Source organism: Aulonocara sp. 'chitande type north' Nkhata Bay, linkage group LG5 (assembly GCF_057382095.1).
Source record: "Aulonocara sp. 'chitande type north' Nkhata Bay isolate Kocher_YH1m ecotype deep benthic linkage group LG5, A_spYH_male_GT1.1, whole genome shotgun sequence".
Classification (NCBI taxonomy): Eukaryota; Metazoa; Chordata; class Actinopteri; order Cichliformes; family Cichlidae; genus Aulonocara; species Aulonocara sp. 'chitande type north' Nkhata Bay.
In genome coordinates this window covers 39,207,518-39,215,459 of record NC_141348.1, presented here as the reverse complement: position 1 = coordinate 39,215,459, position 7,942 = coordinate 39,207,518, and the positions used below count along the sequence as shown (strand labels likewise).

General features: G+C 39.4%; 1 protein-coding gene across 2 annotated transcripts in view; it reads left to right on the top strand.

Annotated features, from left to right (window-relative positions):
* The first annotated feature begins 213 nt into the window (after window positions 1-213).
* Window positions 214-7,942, top strand: part of cdh22 (cadherin 22) — a 187,860-nt gene continuing 180,131 nt past the window's right edge. For both annotated transcript variants that reach the window (XM_086293473.1, XM_086293472.1), the window contains exon 1: window positions 214-375. The gene's annotated coding sequence lies outside the window, so the exon portion shown is untranslated. The remainder of the gene's footprint in view (window positions 376-7,942) is intronic.

The window sequence follows — 7,942 nt, the reverse complement described above, 5'->3', positions numbered from 1 at the left end:
CTTGTTTACTTTATCTTCCAGTGACCCCCATCGGTCCCCAATTCTTTCTCTCATCTCCTGTCTCTCTCTCTCTCTTTCCGTTTCTCTCGTCCGCTTCATTGGTAGGTTCCCTTCATCACCACCAGGGGCTTTCCATACCGCGCCGTTCCGAGAGCGGCTTTGCCTTTGCTCTCTCTGCGCTCATCGGAACAGAGACTCCAGACGCGCAGCGCGGTGGCAGACAGGGCGAGCGGAGCGTCTGTCTCTCTGATTTTCATCTGACAAGGAATCGTTTACCTTTGATTGCAGGAGAAGCGCCAAGCTGAATAACCGTTACCGTGTCCCTCTGCAACTTGTCAAGGCAAAGGCATTTGTTCTCGCCACGCGATAACAAAGGTAGGACTTTGTTTTAATTTAATGAGAAAGTTCACCGTGCGCTGGCACGCTCTTGTAACATACATTTCTGTTGGATTTTGAAAATGCCCTTTGCCTTTTAACTGTAGGAGCAAATACGAGGGAACTGCAGAAATGTACTGTGGATTTTTGTTCTTATAATACTGTGTTTGTGTGCGTGCACATGTATTGATAGAGGAAATTAGAGCCTTTGCATTTTTTAATAATAAATGTATTTAATTGAAGGTTGAACATCGCCAGCTAACTTGTTGACACTTATCACACATTTAACATTTGTCAAGCACTTGGTAATAAGCGCTGCGCAGGACACAGTCGCGATTTCGATCACATGCAATGATTTAAATAGTAATCAGACTACTCTTAACGATTGCAAGGTTACGGTAGATCCGAAAACTGTGCCCGAAATTGGTCACTCACTCTGGGACAAAACTGCACCTTCACAATTTCGTCGCATGGATTTGTAGCAACATCTTCACGGTGAAATTGGGGAGAGGTAGTGGACTATACTGTGTGCATAGATTCCGTGGTGAATGGTTGTGGAAAATTCTATTTTTAATGGTACAAACCGCAACTGACTGTAGTAGTCATAGGAATAGACAGTCTAACTGTGTATATGCACATCAGCCTTGAAGCAACAACACAAAGCCTAACAAAATGAAATAACCTAGAGGTGGGGAGGGGGGCAAAACGACTGCACGCACCTCCTGCACACTGAGATGGGTTTCCGAGGACTGCAGCCACTTGATGCGCCAACAGGATGCATCTGGGGAAGTTGGATGCGTGCCACTGTGCACTAAAGCCATGCTGTTGAATGGATGCTGACTTAAAAGCATTCTAACATCTAACTAACTAACAAAATAAACAAACAAACAAACCACAACTCTTATCTTAGTAATGTTGGGATGAACATTCACTGATAGTTATGTAGACTAAAATATTTTAGTCTCATTAAACAAAAGTCTCATTCTTGCAAATGTAACATTGTCCCTTTTTTGTATCCTTCCTTTCATTTTCTTTTTTCCTATTACTACCAATTACTTTGGGTTTACTCATTTATATTTGATATTTTAATAATTTTCAGTCTTCATGTGGATCTAATAGATATTCACAAATCAAATTAGCATCAGCTGCAATTTCTATCTCGTTTGTTTAACACATTCTGCTGGACAAGATCCAAATTTCCTGCAACATGCACATCTCAGCAGTTACTGACTGAGAATTCTGCTCCTCTCCCTCTCAACCTTTCGCTGTGCTTTGTTGCCTTCTTTTAAATTGATTTATTTTGCTCAGCCTTCCAAAATATTTGTCCACATGGCATTTAGATTTGCTTAAATATTATTTGACATTTGTTATTCTCATGAAACAGTCCCTGAAGAGACAGGCAAATGTTAGCTCAATCTAGTGTTTGCTGCTTCCCACAATTTTGGACGCATTATACTGTAAGTACTTCACAACTACAAGATTGATCAGATTTCTTCCATGCCAGCTTAATATTTGTTTTGTAGGAAGGCAGACCCTTCATCTTGGTATCTGGATGAAATACAACCTGTTCCCAACTGGAGGACTCGTGTGTGTGTGTGTGTGTGTGTGTGTGTGTGCTTCATATTGCTGAATATGATTTGTGACCGTGGGGTTACAGTACACTTTAAGCTAGGATATTACTCTGTGACCTTGGCTAAGGTTAGATTGGTTAAGTTTACTCCTTAAGGGTGTCTACATTCTTGACTGTATATATTAGTGTGTTTGGAAATGTGCCTTCACGTATACGTACGTCCGTTCATGTACATGGGGAGTGTGTGTATTTGTGAGACTTCAGACAGGCCTCAGTTTACCATTTATCCACACCTAATTGGTGTTTGAGAAAGTGAGAGAAATGCCTGTCGTTACAATAGCCAATCGATTACTTTAATTTTCCAATTAGATGCTGATGTGTACAGGAATCTGTCAAAGAGACAGGACCTCTAGGTGAGGGCTGCGACCTTTATTGACCCTGTGTTTGAAAAATTGATTTCAGAAGTTACATTATAGGATGGCAGTTGGTTGGAGTAAAGATCAGCGCAAGTTCAGGGAGATTTATTAAACAGTTAACTATTCAGTCATTACTTTAAACATTAATCAGGGGGCTTACTAGTTTTCTGCCATGTTGGAATAAATTTTCCACTTGCTGCAGCATCTGGAGGTTGTGTGTGTGTTTGTGTGCTTTAATTATTTATTTGTAATTGTGAAATTGCTTTATCAACTGAACCTATCTTATGCATGCAGTGACTGTGTGCTTTGTGATTTTATTCTGTATAAGGTTGTTTAAACAATTTTAAGAGGATCTGATATACAGGAATACGTACACCCCCCCACCTTCCTCCCACACACACACACACACACACACACACACACACACACACACACACACACACACACACACACACACACACACGCAGAATACCAAACATTTTCTTCAAGGAATTTATTTGCTATTCTACTGTCCATTAGAGACACATATCTGCTTTCGTAGTCTAACTATTCAGCTGGTGGTCTAACCAGCATGTACATTACAAGGGCCATGTAGCAGTAACCCAGATGGCAGGATAGGCTGATTGTGATTTATGTACCAAAAGTGAATGCATTACAGTGAGCTTCTGGAGTGAGTGCCAAATCCAGTGTGAAATTTTCACACGTGTTTTTAACACAAACAGGCATAGATGCACAAAATATAAGCTTACTTACATAAAAAGCCTGATGTGTGTGCATCAAGCAATGGCTCAGTTTCTCTGTCTCTCCTTTCTTCAGTCTATGTCTTGCTTTTTATCTCACCCTTTGTCACATACACAAACATGCACGTGAACAAACACACAGCTCCCCTGAAAAATCGTTTCGATGAAGCAGTCCACCATTGTGAGACATTGATTACCGTTTACCAAGCCTGCGCATAAATGTAGTGTTAAAGGAGAGATGGCTTGGATAGATACGAGAAGAGAGGGAGGAAAATGAAAGAGTGCTGGAACTAGAAAGAGAAAAGGGGAGCAAAAGAGGCTGATAGATGGCAGTGATGTGGCACTAAAGATGATATAGACGAGCGTAAACGTGAGTTTGTTGTTTTTTCTTTTCTCTTCATGCCTGACAAAAAAAAGTACCGATTAGACCAACTAATTGATTCATACTTATGATTAGGAACCTAGTTCATAGTGAAAAAACATATACATAATCTCTGTCTCTCTCTCTATCTAATACCCTCTAATACACACAGACTCACACACAAACACACCCATATACACTATAACACACATATTCACACTCCTCACTGCTCACACCTGCTGTCTTGTTGGCGGTCAGGAACGGTCAGCCCTTAGTCACTTCATTACCCCCTCCGGGCAGGGACTGCATCAACCGTATTACTGCTTGAGCTCTGTGATGGAATCACTAGGTAGAAGGAGACAGAGAGCTTAAGGCCATGGACCGGCTCCATGGTTGATTTTCCAGCGCTGTTTGCAACTGATTTCAAGAAGAGCGTTACAGGCTATACTTTGATCCAGCAATTTTCGAATACTGTGGGTTTTACTCAGGAAACTCAGCTGCTTTTACTTGTGATGAAACAAGTCACTCATACCTTTTTATTTGGTCACTGTTGAGGCTGTTTTGCAGCAAGCTAGTCAACAATGATTCAACAGTGCAGTTTATGTTGTCATCATCATGCCTTATTTTGTGTCCTTCAAGTTAAAAGAAAAAGTATAAAATTTCTGTATAAGCTTGTTTTTGTATAACAAGTAACTCTTGTATAAGAGTTGGATGAGAAGATTGATACTGCTTCCATATCTATATACTCTAAATATAAATCTACAGTGACTGGGCCATATACTTAGCTTAGCATAGTTTGGATTAGCGTAAAGAGTGGACGCATCGGAACGCAGCAAGCCAGGATTAGCAAAAACAAAAGGGACTCAAAATCATTACTAGTTAGTAATAAGTTATGTCCCCATTTTTTAAACTGTAAACATGTGAAAATGATATGTTGTTGTGAGGCTAAAATAACTGCTTTTTCTATCAAAAAGCTAAATGCCTCATGTTTAGCTAACAGCCATAAGAATGATTTAGTATTCCAGTCTAACTCATTTGCAAATAATGTTTATTTTCCTTGCCGTGATTGTCTAATTCTAAGTTTTAATTATTATTTGATCATCTGTTTTTATTTAAACAGATGCTAATTTTGTGCTCCAAAAACAGTATAAACATGCACGTGGAAGTCATGCCCCTATTGTTACTGATAAATTCTGCTAGTTTTGCACAGTTAGACAGACCAAACATAAGCATGTAAACACAAACAAATGCCGAGCAGTTTTTATGTTCATCTGTTGTATCAGATGGATGCTTTTATTGCTTTATATTGGAAAATAAGTTAAAATGCATTGCTATAAATTTTTATAATGTTTTAACTTAAATGTTTATCTCTCTCTGTGTGTGTATCTATATCTATATCTATATAATTCTATCTATCTATGTAATTATCTATATATCTTTGTAAGTACAATAAGTAAGGGTAAAAATCACACCTGAGCAATGCATGTGACTAGTTTCTCCATACAGGGGGCATCTTAAAGCCGTCATCACCAACAAAGGTTTGTTTTCTTTGCACGTGCAGTTTGGATGGTTGGTGAGAATTCCATGTCAAGTATATTTACTTTGAAAATTGGTGACATGATGCAAGAAAAAAAATATATATAAGAATTATATACAAGAATTATACAAGCAATGCTCTTCACTGATAAGTTTTGGATGAAGCAGGTTATATCCTGGACAAGTCACCAGTCTACCGCAGGGCAAGTATTCATGCTCACAGCCAATTTAGAATCACCAGTTGACCTAACAAGCTTATCTTTGAACTGTGGGACAGAGCCAGAGTACCCAGAGACAACCCACACAGGCACAGGGAGAGCATGCAAATGCCACACAGAATGGCCTTGGCTGGCTGGCAAGTTTGAGCTCGGTGATAGTACAAACCACTGCATCATTGTGCCAACAAGTACAAGAAATACAACACTCACAATACTGTAATCCCAAAATTTACTTAAAAAAGAGAGAGTAGTAAGAAGAGGAGCAAATGGATACCAACAATATTCAGTATCTGATAAAATTGATATAGGTAAAGTCTAAAAACATTTGGAAATACAAAGGCAATTTTCATAGATAACCTTTTTCTTTATGTTTTTTACTATTGGTACTATTGCTACTACTACTACTAGTGGTGGAAGAATACGGTAGATTATGTTATATATGTTTGGAGTTTTGTAAAATTTGCTTTTTGTGTGCTTCAGAAAAAAACAGCTTCTATGCACTACTGCTGGCAAATGGGCAGATTCTTATATAGCGCTTCTCTGTTGTAATTGAGCACTCAATACAACATGCCTCATTCATACAAGCACCTTTTTATCTAAAATTCGTTCCAATGGACAAATCAGAGAGCAATTTGAAGTTCAGCATCTTGCCTAAGGATATTTTGGCACGCAGACTGGAACAGACAGGGATTGAACCACCAACTTTCCAGTTAACAAATGACTTGCTCTATCGTCTGAGCTACAGTCACCCCTTTTGAAAATATCCATAGTGATAGGTTACGCTCAATGCAATAATGTGCATATTGCACTTGACACACAGTACACTTGTGATAGTTGAAGAAACGTTTCACACAGTCAGTTCTTCCACTGTGCTTTTGTTTGTTCCTCTGTTTTTTCTACCTAAATGTGTATGATTTCCTAGAGCCAGGATTTCATCTCTGGTGATTGGATCCAGACTTACTCAATCTGTGTTCATAGCTGGTCTGCCTGGCCTGTGTTTGTGCCTCTTGCACTGGAGTAGGAAGAACAACTGCTTTGTAAACAGGCAGTTCTTCACCTGGATGTCACGGTTCACAGAGACTCTTCCTCTGAGTCTGGCATAACCCCATTGGCAGAGCTTACAGTGGTGTATTTCTGAATCAGTGTCGACTTTGGAAGGATGAAGGCTGCCAAGGTAGGGAAAGTCATCCGCATTTTGTGGCTGAAATGCTTGATATCTTTCGAGATACATAACTTCAGTGAATCACATGCAAACATCCACACGCGAGCGCGCACATATATAAGGGTATTTTTTTCATATGTTAGAGATTAAAATGAACAAAGGATTAGAGGTGATGCGAAGAGGAGCAAGTTATTATCATATTGGTTTGTTTGCTCTTCTCATAACCCAGTGTGAGAAGAGCACTGGGGTCATTTTAATAAGTAAACAGTATTCTCTCAATCATAGCTTATTTTATGCTCTGTTCAGCATGTAAAACTAATGCCAGTAAACACAAATTTGATTCCGTTTAACAGGGAAATCTGTGCTTTTTTGTGTACTTTTTGTCCGTAGTTCCAATTATCTACTCTCAGTATAAAGTAACATTTTTTGAGGACTGTAGATGCTCATTGATTAGTGTCCCTGAAATTAGATCTATGATAAGCTGTCACTTTTAAAGGCTTACAGATTGAGTCGAGTACAGCCATTAACAGGAAGGACCTCTTACTTACATGACTTCCAAAATAGACCATGTAATGCATCATTATTAAGATACACATACGATAATTGGTCGACTTGGCTGAATAAGTTAAAAGCAGAACAATTTTTAGAAACTAAAGTGGCAAAGATGTGTATCAGTTTGTTCCCCTTTGTGACTAAGAATCAGTTTATTAATGTTATGTTATGACTAATAGCCAGAATTCAGTGTTTCTTTGTGTGAATGTTTGAATGACTCTTATTCAGTCATTAGCTTGCTGCCTGGGAACAAGAAGGAGTTTTATCCATTTGCTACTTTTACCTGTCATAGTTCAAATGTATGGATGTTAGTTTAATATGAGACTACAGATTGTCCCTAGATGTGATTGTGAGTACAAATGAGTGTGTGTCCATGTCAGTTCATTTGTGAACTGGCAGCCTGTCAAGGGTATTTTCCTGCCTTCTGTGCTGTCTATGCTGGGACAGACTCCAGCACCTTCTGACCCTGAGTAGGAATAAGCGGATAAGACAATGGATGAATGAGCAAACATCAATGCTGAATTTGTATATTTGTCGAAATTACCCTCCAAAGCTTTTCATTTACTGTCTGGTAATGCAGCCTAGCAACAGACAGTTGGCTTCAGTGAGTGGCTAATACAGGCTTTGGGTAGTTCTCTTTGTCTTTGCCTTTCTCACACTCTTACTTTGTTCTCATTCTCATTTCTTTCTGGCAGGACTGCAAACTTGTGACTGATGAATGGTCCTGGCACACTGTTGTTTGTTATCACATAGAGCTAAATGCACAACCCTAATATTTTCGTTTCTTTGTTTTTATAAATGTAATTATTTATCCCGGTAAACTTTCATCCATCCATCCATTCGCTTCCGCTTATCCTTTTCAGGGTCGCGGGGGGCGCTGGAGCCTATCCCAGCTGTCATAGGGCGAGAGGCAGGGTACACCCTGGACAGGTCGCCAGTCTGTCGCAGGGCCAACACACAGGGACAGACAACCATTCGCACTCACATTCATTCGAACATTCACACCTAGTGA